This window comes from Lynx canadensis, chromosome A2 (assembly GCF_007474595.2).
Source record: "Lynx canadensis isolate LIC74 chromosome A2, mLynCan4.pri.v2, whole genome shotgun sequence".
Classification (NCBI taxonomy): Eukaryota; Metazoa; Chordata; class Mammalia; order Carnivora; family Felidae; genus Lynx; species Lynx canadensis.
Window position 1 is genome coordinate 148,097,392 of NC_044304.2, and position 24,902 is coordinate 148,122,293.

Genomic DNA, 24,902 nt, shown 5'->3' on the forward strand with positions numbered 1-24,902 from the left:
ATCTTGTTTCTCTGGGTCAAGCATTACACTCTCTCCTCCAACAACCCCCTTCTTACTGCAACTGCTCCATCACCTCCCCTTCCCTGTGGCCAAGGGGACGCTGAGGACAGTAGTCAGCAGAAGAAGCAAGAGGGGACAAACAGCAGGGTCCCCACTGGTCTAGAAGGCTACTTGGTGAAAATTAGGGGAAGCCGTTATCTCTTGCCTGCCAAGCTTGGCGGGCAGAAGGTATCTTGATGGAAGAAAAGGCAACCCTGTCCCCAGCAAAAGATGCAGCAGGGCTTGGCCAACAGAGCATGGGCTGAATGCCAGTTCTCACTCGCCCCTGGGTCACGGGCACACAAACCACAGTGGATAGAACTGAAGACCCTACCTCAGGAAGGAAAAGGAAAGACAGAAAGGAAGTACCTTCATTCTGAATGGAGTGTTTAGGAAAAACCCAACTACTTTCCAATTTTGTCCAAGGATGCCCTTTGGAAATTGGGTAGATAGATAGATGTATATATGTATATCTATGTATACATATATAAATACACATTTATATTATATATAAAATTATGTATTACTATATTATTATATTACATATTTATATGTTATTATATATATAAAACAACCATTTTCCAACCAAAAATATCAGGACACATGGTCTGTCAATGGCATGGAATATCTGAAGTGAAGGCTATTCTAACTCCAGAGCCTACGGTCACTGCAGATGGGCTGAAGAACAGAGGATGGCCGTGACAAGGATCTTGGGTGACAGTGTGCCAGCGAGAAGCCTCCCTTCCTTCAGGAGACCAGGGAGAAGCAGCAAGTCTTTCCGTGGTTGTGCCTGCAGCAGAAGGACCATCTCATTCAGAGCTGGCCTGAAGTCTGTTCACCGAGGCCCCATCATCACCAAAATACACCGACGCACCGGAAGTTCCCAGACTCCCCAAGCGTCCAGTCCCCTCCATGGTAGCTAATCACCTTTCTCCACAGCCAACCACTGGTTCCTTCCTTTCTCAGCCAGAGTGCTGTTGGGAACAATGCAATGTCTCAAGCTTAACAGTTGGTCATCATGCATGCAGAGATTTTACTGAGTTCAGGGCCTCGAAGAATTGGGCCGGTTCTGATAACCACAGTGCCTCAGGGCAAAGGACTCTGATTGGATTGTGGGACACACACAGTGTAAACTACCAGAAAATCCCAGAGGCCCTTACCGTCTCGTTTAAGTCTATCTTGCCAGGAAACAGGGGCCTGGGACTGAAGACAGGCGAGATGGGCTGTCTTCATAGATATCCCACTGGAAGCAGGTGAGCATATCCAGGTGGTCGATGCCACGCATACATGACCCCTTCTTCTGTTGTCCAGTGGACACCATGTCAGCTTCATGACTTTGTCACAGGCAAACATTAGCAAATGCTTCATCCGGCAAAGCTTGACATGATAATCAAGTAGGTATCAGGCAATAACTACCAGCTAATGGTTAGTCATTGCCTTGAGTTAAAGCCAAGAACCTTCTACTTGCTCCCCTCTTAAAACAAATCCAGGGTCCTGGGTAGTAAACCAGAAAAAAAAAAACAAAACCCAACTAGCACCATTGCCTGGCAAGAAAAATACATTATCTAAGCTATAGGTGGAGGTCCTATAAAAACAATGTATGTTTACATGTGTGCACTGGTAAAAAGGATGGCTGTATTATGCACAGATTAGATATATAAATACAGCTGTTAAGTCTAAACTCCAGGCAAGTGCTGGATCTTCCAGAAATGAAGGAATCCCTATACATATGTGTATATATTTTAATGGTGTGTGGGTGTGGGTATGTGTATGTGTGTGTGTGGGTGTGTGTATGTGGTTTTGTGGCAGAAGTTAAGCAATTCTTTTTTTTCCCAAAGTTTATTTATTTTGAGAGTGAGAGAGAGTGTGAGCAGGGGAGGGGCAGAGGGAAGGAGAATGAGAATCCCAAGCAGGCTCAGCTTGTCTTATCAGAGCGCAGAGCCCAATGTGGGGCACAATCTCACGAACCGTGAGATCGTGACCTGAGCTGAAATCAAGAGTCAGATGCTTAACCAACTGAGCCATCCAGGCACCCGCCATATATATTTTTAAATCTTTTTTAAAAAGTCATCCTTAGAGAAAAAGCCAGCTTCTTCCCTTCTTGTCTTGCCATTTGCTTGTAGAACCTCAAAGCAATGGTCCCACAGAAGCCCAGTGTTAGAAACAGATGTGACTATTTATAAACCAAGAAAATTGAAGAGCTTTAATCTAATGCACAGTGGTAAGAAGCATAACTACCAAGTTTTAGGTATCTGAAGAGTAGACCATAATTTTAAATGATATTATGCCTCCATTTATTGAGCATTTAGTATGTGCCAAGCAGTGTGCATTATGTCACTTAATTGTGATAGTAACCCCGTCATGTATTCTCTTACCTTTTTAATGATAAGGAAATGGAACATCAGAGAAGGTAGGTCATGCCCAAGGTCATACAGCTAAGAAGCCAGGGTTTGATGATGTCTGTAATTTACCTAAAATACTTGTGGTAGAATGCGTGTAAGTTAGTTTTAATTTGCACCCAAGGATGGTTAGTCAACATCTGAAGTGCTGTCATCAAAAAGGTATACTCCAGGGTTGGTGAGCTGGCTTTTGATAGACTCACATTAGAGTTCACTCCAGTGTTTCAACACTACTATCTTCATCAGCACTCCTGGGTTTATTAAAGAGCATAAGAGATGTTAGAAATAATTTTTCAGTGGGAAATTAAGTGGTGTCAAAGATAGAATTATTGGCTAGAAATACTGTCCAGGAATCTCTGCCCTGTGGGCACAAAAATCTGGCAAGCCCAGAGCATTTTTGGCTCTGTTCTTGGTCTAGGGCTCCCATTGGGTCTATGTTTCATCTTTCCAAAGATTCTGAACTCCAATACCACTAGAAGGTGAACTGAAACCTAAAACCAAATTATTGTTGCAGCTGCTTCAAATAAACCTTCTTGCAAATAAACACAAGTGATTTCAGAGTAATTGAAATGGACTGAAGGTTTGTGTCCAACTGAATTCACGCCCAGTATAATGGTATTAGGAGATGGGGCCCTTGGAAAGGAATCAGGTCATGCAGGTGGAGCCTTCTTGAAAAAGGGATTGGTGTCCTTATAAAGAGACAGAGACTAAGTATCCCTCTCTTCCTCTCTCTCTCTCTCAGATACGAGAAGACAGTCAGTTGTTTGTAAACAAGGAAGAGGGTCTATTTTTTTTAAGTTTATTTCTACATTTCGAGAGGGGTCGGGGGAGAAAGACAGAATCCCAAGCAGGCTCCGTGCAGCATGGAGTCTGACATGGGGTTCTAACTCACCAACCGTGACCATGACCTGAGCCCAAATCGAGAATCAGAGGCTTAACTGACTAAGCCACCCAGGCGCCCCAGGAAGTGGGTCTTTACCAAGAACCTAACCATGCTGCACCCTGATCTTGGACTCCCAGTCTCCATAACTGGGAGAAATAATGTTTGTTGTTTAAGCTGCCCTGTCTAATGTATTCTGTTACAGCAGCCTAAACTGACTAAGACAGTCATCATGTCAGAGCTTCCCAAACTTTCTTACTCCCTGGAACATGCAGAAGATGATATTTGTACTATACCCTGGGGCCAGAGAGGGCTGGCCCAGGGGCTCTACCCTCAGGTGTGAGGGCACTCACTAGCCCTGACACATTAGCCAAAACAGAAGGTGGGGTCTTCACTGAACTTCAAGAACAGGTAGTGTGACTGCTCCTGTGTCTGCTTACGAGCAAAGGTTGATATATGGTAGAACTGAGTCTGACACCTGATTTGTTTGGAAGCCTGTGGAGGAGAGGCCTATAGCTCTCACTACCTGTAATCATTAGAAACTGAGCCCCAAATAATCTGATCACTGGGAATGGCCAAGTTGGTGTAGGCCAGGTTACGATGCCAGGTCTGTGTGCCTCCAGTGTCTATGCTGGGTCCTGGATGCCCCACTGCTTCTTGGGCCCAAAGCAGATTAATCAAATTGTGTGTGTGTATGTGTGTGTGTGTGTGTGTGTGTGTGTGTGAAACCAATGAGGGAAGCTCTCCAGGAAATGCCATGCTAAAGGGTTCTGTCCTTGGTGCTATGTTGTTTCACATTTTTATCAGTAATTTGAGTAAAGATTAGAGTCACACTTATCAAATTAGCAGATGACAAATTCCAAGATTTGTGAAGGTCAAATGAGATAGTATGAGAGAAGTCATGCTGTATTATTGTAAGTCTTTATCCACTGATGATAGTTCAAAACTATCTGAGCAGGCTAGAAGAGGGTCCAAACTGGACCCCAAAATGAAATTTAATGTGGTAAACACGTTCAAAATATAAGTTTCGAAAAGGTAATAATGAATAAAATTCCAGATGGCAGAAGTTCATGTAAAATACACATGAAGTGAGCCTGGGAGTGTAGAAACCCAACAGTGATGAACCAGCCGTGGGACAGGGCTGGCCCGAGTGCTTAAGGGAGCCTGTGCCCAATAACCTTGACACACACAGGAACCGACCCTGAGCTTCATTGCCCCACCTCCTCCAGACTCTGACCTTCTCCACACACCACCCCAAAGTCAGATGTGGAGGCAGGTCTAGATGTGCCATGAGCAGCAATGAGCTTTCAATCGATGTGGAAAATAATGAAGAGAGAAAGAGAAAGCCCTCCATCATTGCTCCCCAAACGAGGTGGTTCCCATGCCTTCTAAAGATGCCCAACTTGCCAGGAAAGCCCAGATGTGTGGCTCAGAGACAAGAGGTGGAAGGAGAATTGATAAAAAGCCTGAAATGGTAAGATTTTCTTCATAGAAGATGAAAGGAGTGGGGGCCCAGGGGGACAGGAGACTTAAAAGCAGTCAATCAACTACCAAGGGACAACCATTTGTGCTTCTCAATAAAAATCTTTCTTTCCTTGAATTGCACTTTGATGTTATCACTTTTATTTTTTCACCTTTACAAAACCTCAGAACCTTCTGGCCAAAGACAACAAAAAGTCAGCCAAGTTTTCATTTTGGAAAGGAAGTAAGAGCTGCTCCTATGTCCCAGGCGATATGGTAAGTCTGTGGTCAAGACTCCAACTTAGTAGATGCTCATTTGCAATCATAGGCAATGACAATTAAATAAAAGACTATCTGCCTGCATGCAGCCATCACTGCGTGCAGACTTTCCCATGAAGCTACTTCCTGCTTCCTGTGGATTTTCAGTGGTTTCAGTATGTGTGATACCCTCTACTGTCTGGCCATTCTAGAACACTTCTGCTTTAAGCTTAGAAAACCAAGTTTTTTTTTTAATTTTTTTTTAATGTTTATTTGTTTTTGAGACAGAGAGAGACAGAGCATGAATGGGGGAGGGTCGGAGAGAGAGGGAAACACAGAATCTGAAGCAGGCTCCAGGCCCTGAGCTCTCAGCACAGAGCCTGACGCGGGGCTCAAACTCACAGACCGCGAGACCATGACCTGAGCCGAAGTCGGACACTCAACCGACTGAGTCACCCAGATGCCCCTAGAAAACCAAGTTTAATGTGGGGATCATGAGAAGAAAATCAAACCACCCTAATATTGGGTCCAAAGGGAACTGCATATGTGTCTAAGACAGGTGCCTGCTTTCAAGGTGCTTGCAATTAAGTGGGAACATGAGATATAAATGCTTCAAATAGAAGTCAATAAATCGCATATTACAAATAAATTCTTGGCAGCCTGAATTTGCAGAGTCTCTAGGTATGCCACTGTCTTGATACAAAAATACTCAGATCTAGCTAACATCTGGAAGGTGAACAAGGCTGCTTGCAAAATGTGTCAGCTGGTAAAAACTCTTCCAGGCCTAAAGATTTTTTTTTTAACTTGCAAATACAAAGCTGGGGATGAAAATGCCATTCTTTCAAAACAATATGAGCTGAGGAGATGTTGCTTGACACTTTTAGAAGTTACGTTTCTCTATTTGGCATGCGGTATCCCTCAAGCTTTTGACGCGAGCTCTCATAAACAAGCCAAGCATGGCCATCACCAAAGTAAAGCCAGAGGGCTTCTGCCACATTTCAAATCCTACAGGCAAAGAACATACCATTTTACTCAATAACAACAACCATAAATACAAAGACGGGTTTTTACAGAATATTTAATCTTCAAGTATTTGTCGAGAAGCATTGAATCTTGCTAGCCTCAACTCCTAGAAGAAGGAACAGAGGTGAGAATGAGTCACAGCTACTTCTTCATGAAGTCAGTCCTGGGTTTAGCAAAGCTTGCTCTCTCCTACCACCCCCACCACCCAGCCCCAGGCCATCAACAGCCAATTAGACACTATGCACATGGTCAGCACCTTGAGTATCTGTACCTGTCTTAGATCTTCTCATCTGAGCACAGAACCAGAAGCCCCTTGGAGGACATCTGATAACCTGTGGGTCAGTGGGAAGTCTCTACAATGAAATACAAGAGGGCAGTGCATCAGAAAACAGCATGGGTTCCCTACCTTTGTGCCAGACTCTGAGGCAGCCTTTGAGAGGACTCAGCTCCCCAGTCTTGGACATCACCCCCAGCAGAGTCATGCACGGGGCACGCCACAGAGTAGTGTCAACAACACTATTTTGGTCCTAACCACAGATCGCTGCGGTTAGATCACTTCCCTTCTTAGGACCCCAGGCCCTGCTCTCTGCCCCCTCCTGGGGAAACAAGTTGCCACCAGATAAACTGGGAAAAACTGCTGAGTTCCCCGAGACAGAAAGTGTAGCCACGTAAAAATATTATATACTGAGTGCAGCTGACCAAATGCACGAGGGCTGGGTGCGCAGACATGATGGAGGGAAGTACAGAAACCCTACCATCTCTTTGGGGCTCTTGAAAGGCTAGAACTCCAAAATACCAACCCGGGGTCCCTGCTCCCACTCCATAAGAGAGTCCACAAGCCATTTTTATTAGCTCCGTGATACCCAGGAGCAATCCAGAGAAGAGAGTAGACGCATTGCGTCACTTGAAAATGCACTGCAAATTTGCAGTTTAAGACACTCTTTGGGGCTGGACGCTCAGAGTTCCTCATTCTGGAGGACCTATTGAAACTGTGCCCACGCTAGTTGGACACCTCACCCTGTCTAAGGACTTCTACCCCCGCTTCCCCACAAGCCTGGAGACTTTCCACAGCAGCACAGAGGAACCAGGGATTGAAAGGTCTGCATAGACTTGAAGGAGTTCCATACTTCTCTCTCCACTCACTGCTCACTCTCAATGGCCCGTTTTCTAAAGTTTCCATGGTATGAACACACTAGCATGGGGAGACTACAAGATTTGCCACCAGCCACTTCTACATCTGCTGGGATTAATAAGGGTTACTAAATTACAAAGCTCCCCTGCAGAATGCACAGCGCTCCACGCTAATATGTTAACTCATTTCTCCCCCACGTATTGGAAGGAGGGGCAAGGGACACTGCTGGAGTATCTACCAGGTACTAGGCTGCTGGTATTTTAAATTTTTTTTTTCAACATTTATTTATTTTTGGGACAGAGAGAGACAGAGCATGAACGGGGGAGGGTCAGAGAGAGAGGGAGACACAGAATCGGAAACAGGCTCCAGGCTCTGAGCAGTCAGCACAGAGCCCGACGCGGGGCTCGAACTCACGGACCACGAGATCGTGACCTGGCTGAAGTCGGACGCTTAACCGACTGCGCCACCCAGGCGCCCCCTGCTGCTGGTATTTTAATCCAACTACCTTCTCCACAAATGTGTGAAGCAAAGGTGTGACTACAGGGAGTAGAAACCATGGCTCCCCAGAGAGGGATGGCCACACCTAACAGCATTCAAATAAGACAAATGTTTCTTGAACATTCTTTAAGCCAAGCAAAACCTATGTAGTGGCCAGATCCCACCTGCAGGCCAGACATGTGCAGACTGGCTCCTACACCTAGAAAACAAGACATGACTTTGAAAGGGCAGGGTCAAAATTTTCATCACTACCTCTCTGCTCCTGGTAGAGCGCATTTCGGCAGACCATGCTGCTTTGAGTGTGTGCACATTGAAAATGGGGTGCACATGCCAAAAAAGGGAACCAGCTCATGTCCAGGACAAAGGCCTGATGTTTCTCTATTATGGAAACTCTGCCTTTATTCTGAGCTGGCTCAGTCATCTTCTGTGTAGGACTCAACCTCCAGGTACCACTGTTTTCCCATTGGAAAATAGTGGGGATCTCCCATGGAGAAGTGGATATCTAGGTGTTTTCAGAACACTCTCAAGCAAAAGGTTCAAGATAGTATGTTTAATTTGAAAAGTAAACCACCTGAAGAATGCCAGACTGTCTATCTATGTGGGTCTTCTTGCTTCCTTACCAAACTTCTACCAGATCCCAAAGTGAATTAAGTGTACACCTGGGAACTGAGGGCACATGTGGGACCTAAGTGCACACCTGGGAACTAAGTGCACACATGGGAACTAAGTGCACACGTGGGACCTAAGTGCACATCTGGGAACTATGTGCACACGTGGGAACTAAGTGTGCACCTGGGAACTAAGTACACACCTGGGAACTATGTGCAAACCTAGGAACTAAGTGCACATATGGGACCTAAGTGCACACCTGGGAACTATGTGCACACCTGGGAATTAAGTGCACACGTGGGAACTAAGTGCACACCTGGGAACTATGTGCGCACCTGGGAACTAAGTGCACACCTAGGAACTATGTGCACACCTGGGAAGTACGTGTGCACCATGGAACTACATGCACACCTGGGAACTATGTGCACACCTGGGAACTAAGTGCACACGTGGGAACTAAGTGCACACCTGGGAACTAAGTGCACATGTGGGAACTAAGTGCATACATGGAAACTAAGTGCACACCTGGGAATTAAGTGCCCACATGGGAACTAAGTGCACACGTGCGAACTAAGTGCACACCTGGGAACTATGTGCACACGTAGGAACTAAGTGTGCACCTGGGAACTGAGTGCACATGTGGGACCTAAGTGCACACCTGGGAACTAAGTTCACACCTAGGAACTATGTGCACACGTGGGAACTAAGTGCACACGTGGGACCTAAGTGCACATCTGGGAACTATGTGCACACATGGGAACTAAGTGCGCACCTGGGAACTAAGTACACACCTGGGAACTATGTGCAAACCTAGGAACTAAGTGCACATGTGGGACCTAAGTGCACACCTGGGAACTAAGTGCACACCTGGGAATTAAGTGCACACGTGGGAACTAAGTGCACACCTGGGAACTATGTGCGCACCTGGGAATTAAGTGCCCACATGGGAACTAAGTGCACACGTGCGAACTAAATGTACACCTGGGAACAACATGCACACCTGGACACTATATGCACACCTGGGAACTATGTGCGCACCATGGAATTACATGCACACGTAGGAACTAAGTGTGCACCTGGGAACCGAGTGCACACGTGGGAACTATGTGCACACCTGGGAACTAAGTTCACACCTAGGAACTATGTGCACACCTGGGAACTATGTGCGCACCATGGAACTGCACGCACACGTGGGATCTAAGTGCACACCTGGGAACTAAGTGCACACGTGAGAACTAAGTGCACACGTGGGAACTAAGTGCACACATGGGAACTAAGTGCACACGTGGAAACTAAGTGCACACCTGGGAATTAAGTGCCCACATGGGAACTAAGTGCACACGTGTGAACTAAGTGTACACCTGAGATGAGAAGGGCTCAGCATGGTGAGCACTTAGATGAAACTGCCAGGGACACAGGGCCATATGTCTGCTGGCCTCCTGCTCCCTTCAACCTGAAATCCCATATGCACCCCAGTTCATTATGTCCAGAACGAACACATCCCCCTTCCTCACTACTTCCCCTCAACCAAGTCTCAGTCTAGAAATTTCTAGCTCAGTGAATGTGTCACCTTCCACCTATGAGGCCTCCCAACACCCCCTCTGCTTGCTCCCTACCTCCTTCACTGTCATAAGCCCACCTGTCAACTCAAACTCCTATGTGCCTCTCAGATCTGTCCTTTCCTCCTCTGCCACTACCTTTGATTAGCCCTCTCTCACGCCTTCTGAATTACTATCATAGCCCCCCACTTCCAACCCTTTCTCACACTGCCAACATAGTGATCTTTCTACAAGACAAATCTTGATCTCTTACTTGGAAATCCCCGCCTGCAGCACACTGGTCCTGACCCGGCATCCACCTGCGTTTCCATCTTGTGCTATTTCCCAGCCTGACTTGCACTATGGCAGGCAGCTGGTGCTAGTGAGCTCGCCTCCCTGCCTGGTCTGTGCTGCTTCCCCCACCGGGTACCTCTTCCTCATAGGTTCCAATCCCACACACCCCTCAAAACACCCTCATCTTTCTCCAGAAGACCTTCTCCACGTCCTGCCTTTCTTTGTGGACGGATGCCCCTTCTTACGTATTCTCAGGATGGCTTTGTGCACACAGATCTCACTTCTTACCACGTTGGGTTTAAATTATCTATAGATGTGGGTGCTGTGAGCACGCCAAGCTGTGAGCTCCCTAATGGCAGGAACCATCTCATCTCGGTACAACCAAGCTCTTACATGGTGCCTAGCACATAGTAAGCACTCAATAAATATTGACTGAATTGACTAACTGACCAATCAATTTGTTGGTTAAATATTCTTTAACCTCACCTCTACTTCTGTAACTATAATATGCAAATATATCTGTATGGAACAAAGTGAAAGGTAGGACTCCAGGGAAATCATGACCCCTTTCCTTTCTCTGAAGTCCTGAACTAACCTACCAGTGCCAGGATCAGGTCTCCCCTCTTACCTAGGCCTCCGTCTTCCGGTACTCACCATCCCCTCCCCTGGTCTCCTGCTCTCCCACATACACTCTCCTTTCGAACCCTGCAGGTTGTTTTCATCATTACAGCTCTTCACCAGATCCGCAAGCACACAGGAACTCGTACAAGTGTAACGGCGAGAGGCCTGAGCTTAGACTTCATTCTCTCCTTCTTGATTTTCTCTGACCTTGCATGTAAATAGAATCTTCTGCTGCTCACCTGGTCCTTTAATATGCATGGCCACGTTCATCCTCACCTCCTGGGCTTCAGGTCAGGAACAGCAAGGGCTTATTGCAGCTTTAAAGGAAGAGAAATTGAGGCCTATCCCAGAGAGGGAACTTGCTGAAAGACATTCAGCAGGCCTAGGATTAGAAGCTGGGTCTCCCTATTCCCTGGTCGGCACATAATACTTCTTCAATTGCTCTGAAAATGAAAATCTTGGGATTATTTTGTAGGAGAAAAAAAAATAGGCCTTGAGAAGCTGTAGCCACATTTCTGACAAGCTCCATTCAGAGGGCACCGTAACTTACATAAATGATTTCCTATTACACCGCAATTGTCACTGCAACATGACAGTCTTGCAGCCTCCTTGAAGTGTTCTCTTTGTTGTTTTTCTGTACAGATCCCCCAGAAAGAAGAATCAAATATGGTCCGAGCAGGAAAACAAATCGCACAACACCCGCAGACCTAGATTCCCCTTCTGCATGGCTCCTCCTGAGAAGGACCAAAGAGAATGCAATGAATGAGCCCCCTGGGCCGGAGCCCTCTCCCACCTGCCCTGTTCCCAGAGCTCTGCCAGGTCCCTGCAAATAGGATTCCTTTTCAAAAAAAAAAAAAAAATGAAAGCCAACAGTTTATGAAGAAGAAATGAAGTGGCAATTTCCCAGCATGGCTGGGAATCAATACAAGCCATTGCCAGGGTTTTTCTTTCAAAGGGTGACTGCTACAGTTCTCCAAAGTCAAGAGTGACAGAGCTCCGGTTCTTGACTTACAACTGCTTCATCATAGCAAGATATTTTTAATTTAAAACTCACTGCAGTTGGGTTCGAACTCAGCTGGGACTTGATTTACTGCTAATTCATTTCTCCGATTCCTATAATTCTAAACTCCGTCACCAAACAGTTTAATGCTGATAGAATCACCAGTGCAATGCTTCATGAATGGGCATCAGGGGAATTTTGTTAGTAAGTGTGTGTTAGCAACTGTTATTCACTTTGGAAAGGAGCATGGTGCTTGGGCAAAGCATGGCCGAGGGCTTATAATTGGGCATGTGGGTCACTAACCGGTGTCCCCACGTGAACCAAATCCAAATACCACTGGGGTGTTAGCCCACCCCCACACCAACTCACTCTCTCTCTCTCTCTCTCTCTCTCTCACACACACACACACACACACACACACACACACACATCATTACCTATGTAAGATGAGTACTGGGCACTGAAATGCTGCCCATGGGAAATGTCTAACTCCACTCTCCGGGTCAGTACCCAATGATGAAAACCATGGATTTGTCTAATTATAAAACTTTAGCCTCTCTGGGGCAGCAAAGTTTCCTCCCCAAGAGAAAATCCTTTGTTTCAACTACCCAAAATCTAGGAAGGTATGTCTTAATAACTCAAGCCCTCTTTGTTAATGAGAATGTGTATGTTTGCCAGTTCTACTGAAACCTCTTATTGGATAAATGTAGCTGAAAAAAACAATATCGAGAAGGTGAATGTCATTACTCACATACTTTACAAACATTCATCCTGATCTATTACATGCAACCAAAAGGTGCTATGTGTTGGAGACATTTCCACAAACCTGTTGGAGCCACAATCACACTCCTTAAAACGGTCCCTTTAGAGAAGGTACATGGGAAGACACCATGGTTGTCAATATCTCATAACAATTCACAGCCATTTCTGAGAGTCTCAAAGGCAAATGACAAGGACCAGAAGAAGGCAGTTGGAGCCCACATGTTCCCCTGTGTAACAGTTCAGTACATTCATTCTCCTGTTTCTTCTCCTCCGGACCAAACTCAAACCTGAAAGCTTTCACTTGAAACGATTTCACCAAAAGGTCTTCTGTCCAACACTTGTTCCAGGAGCTGTTGATTGGCTTAAACACACACCACCAAGCAAGCTGAAAAATGGCTGGCTAAGAATAATTAAACAGGTGTCTCTACAGTGGGATTCCTATGCCTTTTTTAATGTTTATTTATTTATTTGAGAGAGAGAGAGAGTAAGAGAGACAGACAGGGTGTGCATGAGCTGGGGCGGGCATAGAGAGAGGGAGAGAGAGAATCCCAAGCAGGTTCCAGACTGACAGTGCAGAGCCCAGTGCCGGGTTCCATCTCACAACTGTGAGATCGCGACCTGAGCCGAAATCAAGAGTCGGATACTTAACCAACTGAGCCACCCAGGTGCCCGTCCTATGCCTTTAACGTAAGTCTTGAATCTCCAAGAGGAAGACAGAGCATAAGGTGTTTGCAAGGCTTACTTGGCCACGGATGCTTCTTCCATGAAGGGACTTGTCTTTGGAATGCTTTGGGAAATGTAATCTGGTTATTCCCCCAATCTCCCAGCACCCAAACCCACACTCAGTTTTATATGGAAAGCAGGAGCTCAACTCCATGTGGGTCAGTGTCAACAGACCACCTGCCCCCAAACCACCATCACCCAGGACACTCTAAGGTGACAGCTGGGTTCAGCCTGCACTCATCTTTGTTCATCTTATCCTCTCAAAGAGCCACCTTCCTTGATGTGGCTCCAACCCTGCCCCTGCCGGAGAGCAAGTGCTTGCCATAGCAGCTGATTCGCATGCCCCTACTTCTGTCCTTTACAGGCCATTCATCTCCACCTTCTCCTGCTCCATTTATTAATTCTATTTACTCAGCAAATATTTATTGACTGCTTCCAGTATGATAGGCCCTAATCTGGGCACCAAGTACACAAGAGAAGTAAGAAATGGTCTCTCTCATCTACCGACATAAGAAAATTAAATGCTATGGTCATCATCGCTACCACCAGCATCAGCTTCCTCACCTTTATTACAAAGTATGAATTAAGTTCTGATCACACAAGACACACTTCAACCAGCGGCTGGTCCTGACCCGCAGGAGCCGGAAATCTCAGGCAGACATGCTAATGCAGACACATGTCTCCAAGTCAGCGAGTTGCTCACATCAATCAGCAGTTAAAGGCAAGTGCATTTCGGGAAGAAAGGCGGGGGTCAGTATCTAATGGTGAAGAGAGCGGGGAAAGGGGTCACAAGCATAGGGCAAGCATCACTCCTTTGCTCCGCCTGACCGGGGAGGGGCTTCAATGCCCAAGAGATGTAAAATGGAAGGGACGCTGGCTGGAGGCATGACTTATGGGAAGTATTTTATGCAAAAATGCCCCCTTTTGTTTTATATTTCAGTGCTTACAATATTTCTTAAAACCAGGAGAAAGGCAGAGGGCATTTGCCTCTGACCCCAGCTTCCAAGCAGCCATGCCCCTCAGCCGTTGCAGACAGAAGTGTCTGAGATATCCATACACCATCATGTGGAAGGCAGGCACTCCTTTGGCTTAAAAAGCCTAAAAATTAGGAAAAGCCTCTTGAAGCCTAACTGGAACCCATTCTCTTTATTTTAATGTTTTTCAATTTATGTATTTATTTTGAGAGAGAGAGAGAGAGAGAGAGAGAGAGAGAGAGAGAGCATGAGTGGGGGAGGGGCAGCAAGAGAGGGAGGGAGAGAATCCCAAGCAGGCTCTTCGTTCCCAGCACAGAGCCTGATGTGAAACTTGAACCCATGAAGCCGTGCGATCATGATGTGAGTGGAAACCAAGAGTTGGACGCTTAACCCACTGAGCCACCTAGACTCCCTAACTGGAACCCATTCTTAATGTGGCTTAACTAGGTAACCCACAGTGTGGTTGGCCATTGTGGCCATGGAGTCAAGAATTTTGGGGGCTGAATGATACCTTCTTGGAGCAGCTTGCTCTGGCTCACTATCTGATTCTATTCTGAAGAACCATGCGTCTTATGCAGAACCCATTATCCCAGACCCCCAGTTTCTGTACCTGCTCAGATCTTTCCTGAAGTCCCACTCTCACCCCCAATTCTGGCCTTCAGCCACTTGCCACTGGCCCCTGGAATGCCTCGCCTTATTCTTAAAGTTCTCGAAGACTTTCTTCCTTCAGGGCAAAGGCCAAGCTCCAACAGGTCCACTGTGGGGGGAGCCACTGAAGCCCCAGCTGAGGGGCCTGACCACAGAGGCTCTGGTTTGAGCTAATTTCACAACCTCAAAGTGAGGGGGAGTTCCCGCCTCCTGGGGCGAATGGTGCCCAAGGAACCACAGCTCACAACAAGGTCCCAGCACGGATGCTGGCTGTGCCTGCCCTCCAGACTCTTCTGAGGCTATGCTCCCATCAGGCTTGTCTAGGTAATGAACCACCAGCTGTGCTTCCTCAGGAAGCTCTGGCTGGCTGGGCAACACATTCTTTGGATTCTTTGTACATTTGGTGTTTCTGTTCCTTCCCTACTTCTCCCCCTTTTTCCTTCACTCTTGCTGCTCTGGGCTTCCACCTCTCAAGGAAGCGTTCCCACGTCAGCTTTTGCCTCAGGCTCTGCTTGCTAGAGAGCCCAGGCCAAAACTGCGGGTGAGGGGCAGACAGACGGAAAGTACAAGGCTTTGGGCTCCTCCACAGCTCTGACCAGAACAGTCCTTCTCCCATCTGTGCTGTGGGTCAGAATCCCATATAGAACTTCATTTGAATAAAGAGCTCCACCCCATCCATATTAAAATGTGTTTTGGGGTGCCCGGGTGGCTCAGCCGGTTAAGCATCCCACTTCGGCTCAGATCATGGTCTTGAGGTTCATGAGTTCGAGGCCCACATTGGGCTGTGTGCTGACAGCTTACAGCACAGAGCCTGCTTCAGATTATGTGTCCCCCTCTCTCTCTGCCCATCCCCCGCTTGTGCACTTGAGCACGCTCTCTCTCTCTCTCTTAAAAATAAATAAACATTAAAAAAAATTAAAATGTTTAAAATCACTGAGCTAGACCAACCCTTTCATTTTATCAGTGGTGATACTGAAACATAAGGGGATTTTTCCCAAGCACCCTTGGCTGTAAGTGACAGATCTGGGATAGTCTACACATATTTTTCCCCAAAACACAGCTTTCCCCACAACACCACTGCTTTTTAACCAGGGGGAACACACCAGAATTGTCTAGGAACCTGAGAAAATATACACCTGCCTGGACCTCACTCCTGCCTGAGAACCTCCCTGTTGCCTAGGAAGGACAAGGGGCAAACGCCGAGCCTGGAGTCAGACTGCCTGCCCATCTGGCAAAATTCTGCTTGAAACCCTCATATCTACTTAATCACTAGAACCCTGTACTTTGCGTATATAGAATGAATGCTCTGCTGAAACTGTCCTCGTAGAATCCATCCTTTATTCAGTCAAGAATAGAAAAATGAAGTGCTTGTCTTGGGCCAGCCTTTCGCAGTGGATTCCCAGGGCCACCACACAGTACATCTCCTTATTGTGGTTTCACAATCCAAGTTAGTTGTGTTTGAAGGCTCTGAGAAGTTCTGCAACAAGGAACCCTAGCTTTTCTTTACACTAAGGGTTTCTCCAACTGTGGCCATGAGAACATTTTGTGTATGTAACACCCATTCACTCCCACAGAATGAACTTGGGGAAATTCTGCTCTATTTTAAATTTGCCTTCAGGAAGCAAGCCTGAGATGGAGAGGGAGGAAATAAACCCTAACTATGTCTGCAAGGTTAGCTGACGTTCTACGTAGGCTGGTTCAATTATACGTCCCGATGGCTGCTGACCTGACATGCCCTCCTCTCACTGTCTACTCCTGCCATGAGAAGGAAACAATCAGCCAAGTCTGCTCTGCTTACTCTCCTTCTCCTCGCCCTCTGGGCCAAAGCCAAGGAATGGTTTGTTCAGCCTCTAGCTCTAGACCCCACTCACCATGAGGGAAATCCAGCTGTGCTCATAAAAGGCAAGTTCAATGAGTATGTCAGATGTAAAGCTGATCTTGAGCGAAGACCAGGAAAGCCCTTGAAATGCTATGGTTTTCCTTTCCTACAGTCCCAGGGCCCTCTTCCTCCACTGCTCCTCTCCTCATGCTTCCTAATGAAAATACTCTTCCCTGTAAGACCTCGGAATTGATTCCGCTAGTCTACGTTCAGTGCATCGACTGCAGAGGTGATATCCTCTTAGCTAGTGATCTGTTTTGTGCTGGAGTGACAAAACATTCCAAAATCCAATTTGCTGCTGCGAATCCTGGTTCATGGAGAAGGCACTGTGGAGCGGGAGGGGCTAGCCAAGCGTGGCCGGCAAAGAGAGGGTGCCGAACACCTCGCATGCACCTGTTGCTGCACGTCTGAGCAGGACCCCGCATCCACCAGTTTCGGCCACTCCCACTGTTGCGCCAGAGGGGAGGTGATGAAATGCACCCCTGGGAGCCACCTCGAGTTTGGCAGAAACTTCTGCTCACCTTACAGCATGGAGAAGCCAAAGGACGTGCAGAATAAAAGTTTGTCTTTGGAGGGAAAAAAAGAACAAACCACTAACCACAAGAGTATCACCTGTGGCTATTCCCTAAAATGCTGAGGCCAGAGACACCAAGTCAGGCAGCTGAGGCCTGGCTCTGGGATGGGACAGCACCCCCCGGCCAGGTCTACAGGTTCCTTCAGGACTTCCAAGCGTCCACCGCTCAGGATCCGGATGTCATTCCTAATCAAGTGCTCCACTCACACTGAGTGCACAGGATGACCTTCCACACACGCAGCCATTGGCACCAACCTCCAGTGAACCTCTGCTCCCACAATTACGTGTGCCAGGCGTCCAGCGTTGCATGACACCCACAGGCAAAGACTCCTTTCCTGGCTTTCAAAGATTCCCTGGGGAATCTTTGGGGCTAATGAACCCGAGGGCTAATGAATGAATGAACCAACAAGTCCCTATTGTAAGCATCCTTCCCCAAGAGTGAAAAGACCATCCGCTAGGTAGTGTCCTAGAGCCTTGGGCATTGGGCCTCAGTCCCTACAGCATCGAGATGGGAATAAACAGTGCCCCCCTCCCTTGCTGGATGGTTTGAAGGATTAAATGAGAGAGTGGTATTTCCACAATGCCAGCAAATTTGAAGCCGTTGCTGGAGAGAGCTAGATTGCGACCAGCACAAGACTCAGGGCCTCACAGAATCAAAAGAAGAGATGAGATCTGCACTCATTCACTCCTCCTTACTTTCTCCCAGGGAGAGATGGGAACTACCAAAAGAGGCAAGAGTCACCCTCAGGAACTGAGCACTCTGTTACAACGACCCGTGCAATTTCACAGCCCACCAACAGTCAAGGACAAAGCAGCCCCACTTGATGCATAGGGAACTCGAGCCTCCAAGAACAGATTCACCTGGGGTCACAGACATGTCCGAGGGAGGAGCTACATGCCCCCTGCTCCCTCTGCACACCCTCCCACAAACCTCCCCAGGTGACAACATGCTCCTTACAGACCTAAGGAGGCAGACAGCGCAGTGATAAGGAAGGAGGTCAGTTTGCTCAGGCTTGAGATGTGGCCCCACCACCCACCAACTGTATGATCCTGGACAAAGTCTTTGGCCTCAGGCCTTTCAACTTCCTCGTGCAGGAAATGGGAATAATAACAGTAACTGGCTCTCTGGGTAGTTACATGGCGGATAAGGGCCAACCTGCGTAAGCCACTAAAATGATGCCCCATCCAAGTCCGCGCTGAATAGATATTAGCCACCACTATCACCATTGATTATTATTCCTTTCCATTCTGCTAGCTTTCACAAGGGCAAATACTCATGTCCACACAGCCTCTTCCCTGGGGAGGCTGATGCCGCGTGATCGTCAGGACAAGGGTCTGGGAGCCGGCCCAGACTCTCGCGGGGACTCAGGCAGCCTTTCTCCCAACCTCCTCCTTGCGGAACAAGGCCTCTGCTCTGCCAGTGAGGACCTCCTGCCCGCCTTCGCTTTTAAGACCCATCTCCTACCACTTAGCAGCAGAGCCCCCTTCGGTGTTCCCACTGACTCCACCTTCCTGCCAAGGGAGGCTGCGGGCCCGCAGTGAGGAGAGAGGCACGAGAGAGAGTAAGTCTGGATGGAGGGGATCATGTGGGAGGTCAGGGTAGGCAGCAGCAGGGCCGGTAGCTTCCAAAGAGATACTGTCCGCAGGGCTCTGCACGGGCCAGGCATTGCACAATGGGGCCTGTAGGGCAATTACCCTAATCATGTGCATCTCCCAAACAGCCGTTTGATTTATTAGCGCGACGTCTTTTTAAAATGCCGCTCTTAAATATAAATAACACTTAATCATCCAGCTGTCGTTAAATTCATGTCATATTGATTTCTTGGAGTGCCACAAATTTGAGGGCGAATGGGCTGTCGGATGTGCGCACAAAGCTAAGGGGTGAATTAGCAAGTTGGGGGGGGCGGGGAAGGGAGTGATGCAGAAGGAGGAACGGGGTGTCAGGGGAAGGAAATGAGCGCTGTTCTACTACCCCAGGGTCCACCGAGCTTCACATCGACACAAATGAGAAGAGGAGGGGAGAGCCTAAAAAAGAATGGTACATCTGTCACACAGACTAATCCCAGCGTGGATCTCGAGCCGGTTTTCCGTAGGGCTGCCGCCCATCCCCGCCCATCACGGAGCCACTCCAACAGGTCTCTGAGGTGGCATTGTCTGTGTAGTGCCTTCTCCTAGTGAGGATGGGGAGAAGCGGCTAAGAAATGCCCCCTAGCTGGCTAGGAGGAGAGAGATTGGCTGCAGTTTCTTTGCATCAAAGCCTAGTGATAACTAGGAGCTAAGAGCGGTTAATCTCCCCACCCCCTCAGCTCTCTCCCCACCTCAGGACCACTGCCTCCCTAGAAGGCACCCCCCCCCTCAATTCCCAGCAGCCCTCATTGTGATTAAAAGGATGCGGAGGCCAAGTGCAGGCAGACTGTGCCGTGCAGATCTCCCTGTCTGCAGGGCACAGCAGCAGCAGAAGCCATGGAGAGGAGCAGAGGAGAAAGGAAACAAGTTGGTGGCCTCAGATGCCTCTGGAAATGTTTGCAGGCATCAGTGGGCATCCAGGATGAAGTCTTGGGAGGACAGAGGCGAGCCCACAAGGGAGTCCCAGATTGGGCAAGAAGGAACAGCACTCGCGGGCAACCCATGCTCACAGAGGAGCCCCTAGGGCACAGCCTAGCAGCAGCCAGGGTCCGCTGAAAAGAAGCACTCGTGATTGGGGTTTTTCTAGTATGACTCCCTTGCGAGTGCAAAGACCCTAGAGAACTTAGAAGGAAGTCCACAGAGGGGTGGGAGAGAGAGAAAAAGAGAGAGAGAGAGAGAGAGAGAGAGAGAGATTGAGAGAGGCAACGTGCCATGCTCCAGGGCTCAGTGAGAGAGCCAGGAAAAAATTAGATGATGTACACTCAGCTTTACACAGATGTTAATTAATGCCTGCTTTGCCCTAGAAACCAAATCGGTACCTAATTCTAAGTGCAAAAAGTGTGGGGATTTTTTGAACCCATGTTTAAAAATGTTTAGCTTATAACTAGCATGACTGCTGGCTTTGCATGAACGTGACGGATCCTAAGGCTGCAAATACAGGAGGAAGGAAAGATAGAGAGGGAAGCGGGGAAGGGAGCAGAAGTCTGTGTGGAAGACACACAGACATTTCCGGAAGCTCGGTACACCATGCTTCAGCCCCATCAAGGTCCAGTGAGAGAATGTTTATCCGGGAGCCATCCACTGTTGCTGGGGCTATTTCTTCTGAAAACCATGTGTTCCTCTACGCATACGTGGGACCTCCCTGTCCACGCACTCATAGGGTACGCGTGTGGAAACGTTCCAGTTCTTCCACAGCCTGGAGGACAGAGGTGGGTCCCGCCATCACACTCTGGACGAGCGGATCGCGTTGAACTGACCCTTTGAGAAAGCACGCATGTATCTGGGTGTGCACTCAAAAAGAAAATAATGTTTCTTCCCCCTACTGGGTTCTCCCCATTGTGAGAGCTTTGCTTTAGTCCATCTACCCTTTCCAGTCAGTCAAAGGGCGGTTACACACCGCACACGGCAGGAATACAATCTCCCCCCCAGGGGCGTCTGCTCCTCTCCTCCCCAGCCTAGCTGAGAGACCTTTGCAGGAGCCGAAAAAAGTTTGAACATAGCAGAGATGGGGGTGCGCAGAGGGCCCTTTATTTCAGCACCCATCTTCAGGATTTACAGAATCAACCGAATCCTGTGCCCAACACTGAGGCCCCTTGTTCCAAAGAATGTTGACTCCTTTCCCCTAGCACTCTGGAAGACTCCCAACATATTTTTCCCACTGGTGAGTTTGTAGGACACTCTGAACACATGATCTTATATAAAGGGTACAAGTTCACCCCATTTCTTGCCAGGCTGCCCCACAAGCTACCCCAAAAGGGACAGCTAGAGAAACTCGGGGCCCTGCTATATTTACGTGCAACTCCAAAATCATGTTTTACTTGGACCTCACATTCTTCTCCCTACAACAACCGAGCCCGAATGAATTGCTCTTTGACCCCCGATGGAAACTGCAAAAAAGCCCTTTTGGAGCCCCAACCACCTCCTACCTCCTCCAGAAAAAGTTTGAGAATGAGCAGCCTGTGAAACTCCAGCTGGGCAGAAAAGGAAAGGAAAGGCTTTAGGGAAATAGAACCTTGAACCACAGGCTTCTAGAGAGTCGTTCTGCACAGTCAAAAGCAACCTGGCTTTGGGGAACACTGGCAAACCCAAGAATGCCTGGCCTCCTTACAGGGGGGCACTGCTGAGGTGGTCGTGAGAGAGGGGACCTTCCTCCCTTCCCTACAACACCCTCCTCCGCCCCCTTTCAGTTCTATTTCTCAGACACACACCTCCAAAGGCATGTGACAGGTGTTAGCCAGAGGCACAGCAAAACAGCCCCATGCTTTCCCACACAGCGTAGAGGGGAGAGTAGAGAGGGAAAGGGATACCCAAGACCTGTGTCCCTAAGCCCTGGCGGCTTGCTGTTGCCGAGAGATTGGAGATGTGAATAGGTCGTACCTCTTATGGAGGATCTGACCCCCACATGCTCTCCCTAGACCAGCCACACACCCAATGCCATGCGGAAGCCCCTTCCTGCCTGGAATCCCGGCGCATTCCCGGGGAAGCAGTGCAATGCTTCAGAAAGGCGTTTGTGCTGCCTCTTACTGGGGAAACGCAGTGCCTGTTCCATATGCACCGCCCTACAGAACTGCAGCCCCATCTGCCTATGTGGCCTCCTCCCTGCACGCTGGGCCACCACGCTCTCCAAATATCTGTCAGAATATCTATCTGTCGGTCTGTCTCCCTTCAAAATCCCAGGGTGTCCAAAGGCCACGGAGCGGAGATGACGCTGGGCGGGTCTCCCCAAACCTCCCATTACTTCTCCCGTTTTGAAAACCAGCTAGAAATACCAGGGGCCGGGAACTGAAAAATCGCTCCCTCAGCCTACCCCGGTGGGAGGGAGAGGCAGGCATACGCAGAATCCCACCCTGAAAGTCCTAGGTAAGAGAAGTGTGAGTCCGGATCGTCAGAGGAGAAAGAACAGGGGGAAATACCTGCTCTGGCCGCGCCGCACCTACGCGGGTGTCCAGGTGGGACGTGGGCAGGTGCGTGTGCGCGGCGTGTGCCAGTGTGTGTGTGTGTGTGTGTGTGTGTGTGTGTGTGTGTATGCGCGCGCGCGAGTGTGTGTGTGTGTGTGTGTGTGTGTGTGTGTGTGTGCGTGCAGCGGGCTGGCTCCAGGGCAGCCGAGGACTCCCGGACCGGGCCGGGTACCTCCGCCCGCGCTGCCCTCGCCCTCCCGCCGGCTCCTTACCTGGAAGCGCCGCTCTTGCCTCCTTCAGCGGGAGCGCCGCATTGACACTGCAGATGGTGCCTGTGCCGCTGCCTCTCGTCCTCCTCTGAACGTGTGCGTGTGCGCGCGTGTGGCTGCCTCCTCCAGCCCCAGCCCCGAACGCAAATACTCCGCCGAGGCACCGGGAACCCGGGAGGAGGCAAGGGAAACGGAGGGCGAAATCACAGCCTGCGGGGCTTGACAGCTCCTCCGGCGGCGTCCGAGGTGGGCGGAATGTCCAACAAAAAGGTCGGAGAATGTGGATCGAATCCAAGCACCCCTTTCCTCCACCTAGCCCGGAGCCGGAGCGGCGGCGGCGGCGGCTGCGGCGGCGGCTCTCTGGGGCTGCGGTGGCGACGCGGGGCTGCCCCCCTTCGTCCCCACCCCCGCGGGCTGAATGTCCTTGATGCCAAGCGGGCACGGCGGCGTCACTCCGCGCCGCCCATGCTCGCCCGGTCGGGCCGCTGCCCGGGCGCGGCGAGTGCGCGGGGGACCCGCCGGGGAGCGCTCTCGGCGCCTCTGCGCGCCTCCCTGGGCAGCGGCGGCCGCCCCCCGGCAGTCCGCGACCGGCCGCGCCGCTGCCGCCCCCGCCCCCGCCCCCGCCGGGGGACCGGCCGGGCGGTGCAGAGGGCCCGGGGCTGGGGGGCCGCGGGAGCCGCCGGCTGCTCCCCGGGGAGGCGCGGGGCTGCGGCGGTGGCGGCGGCGGCGCCTGGCGCTGCGGCGGCGGAGAGCGCGGCCGCGGGCGGAGCCGGGCCTCCCGGGCGCGCCCCCGGCCCCCCGGGCGGGCTGCTCGCAAAGTTTGCAGGGGGCAGGGAGCGGGGCCGCCGCTGGCTCGGCCGCCGCCGGAGCTCCCGGGCTGCCTGCTGCCGCCGCGGCTCGCTGCTGCTGTGCATTGAAGCCCGGCCAAGCGCTGCAAAAACTCCAGCTGCCTGGCGCTCTCTGGGTCCTCCTCTCCTCCCTCCCGCCCTCCCTGCTTCCCTGCCTCCCTCCCTCGCCTCGCCTCCTCCCCTCCCCTGCCGCCCGCCGCCCGCCGCCGCTCCCTCTCTGGCTCGCTCGGGCTGGCTTGGAGCTCGCGGCTGACATCTAGACCGACGGAGGGCGGCCGGCAGAGGGGGCAGGGGGCGCCTCCCCCACTCCGCGCCCGCGGCCGCCCGCCCCGCCGGCGCTCCCCCTCGCACGGACGTTGGCGGACACCCCCCTCGTCCCCTCGGCCCGCGCCCAACGACCCTGCCGGTGGCGATGTGGGGCAGAGAGGGACGGGTACGCGGTGTCACGGGCGCGGGGCGCCCACTCGGAAGGAGGCACGCTCAGCCTCCTCGGGATGCGGGCGCTGCCGGTCGGAGGGACCCTCAGGTGCGCAGAGCTGACACAGGCGCACGCACCTATCCCTAATCAGAACCCCAGCACCCCTCCGCGGCACCCAAGGACGGAGGCCCGGGCGAGAGAGCATGAATGGCCGAGTGCCCTGGAGCTTACTCAGTAACCTGACGCGTCTATTCATGTTTATATTGAGGGGCTGACCTGGCTCCTGTTCTCAGAAACCTCGACCACAGAACAGACAACGCCGACATCAGGGCAGTTTCGGAAGTCCGAAGAAAGCAAGCACGTTGCTGTGGTTTCGACAGCCATCTGGCAGAGAGGAAATATGCGGAAAGGAAGTGGGTAGCACCACCTCTGAAACCTCTGCCTAGATCCTCCTGGGAGTGTGCCCCCCTCCCACCAGGAGAAGCCTCAAAGATTCCCACACTCAGGTACCAGCTCTGCACAAGGCCCTGCCCCCCACCCCCAACATAGTCCCAGGGAACCATCAGTTGTGTCACTAAGTGCCTCCTCACGTGGGCAGCAGTCGCTGAGGCCCATCCAAAAGAGCCAGAGTTGTTGGCCTCCTCTCTCAGGACTCCTCAACTTTCCTTTTCCTATAGGCGCCCAACTTCCTGCCCCTTACTGTCCCTCCCATCAAAACATCTCTTGAGAATCTTCCCATTAGGTGGACGTGATGGACGACAGCATAAATCCTGACACCTTCCTGTAGGGGTTATATTTTCACAGAAATCCAAGTTGTAAACTGGCGAGTCTTTGAAAGGCGCTGGGAGCTGACCAGCTCTACCAGCCCCAAGGCAGGCAACACAGTCAGGTCAGGCAGGTCCATCCAGACAGCACCTCGTTGAAGCTTTGCTCTCAAAGGTGGGGGCCTCAATGAAAAGATGAGCCAAGCCAGAGCCGGGGCGAGGAGGACACCAGACATTTGCTTGTTTGGTTAGAGGTTGTTCCAGGAG

General features: G+C 50.2%; 1 protein-coding gene across 1 annotated transcript in view; it reads right to left on the reverse strand.

Annotated features, from left to right (window-relative positions):
- The window catches only part of PLXNA4 (plexin A4), a 438,400-nt gene extending 415,429 nt beyond the window's left edge, over positions 1 to 22,971 (reverse strand). Inside the window, exon 1 of the mRNA XM_030308459.1 lies at positions 22,609 to 22,971. The gene's annotated coding sequence lies outside the window, so the exon portion shown is untranslated. The remainder of the gene's footprint in view (positions 1 to 22,608) is intronic.
- Positions 22,972 to 24,902: the final 1,931 nt, after the last annotated feature.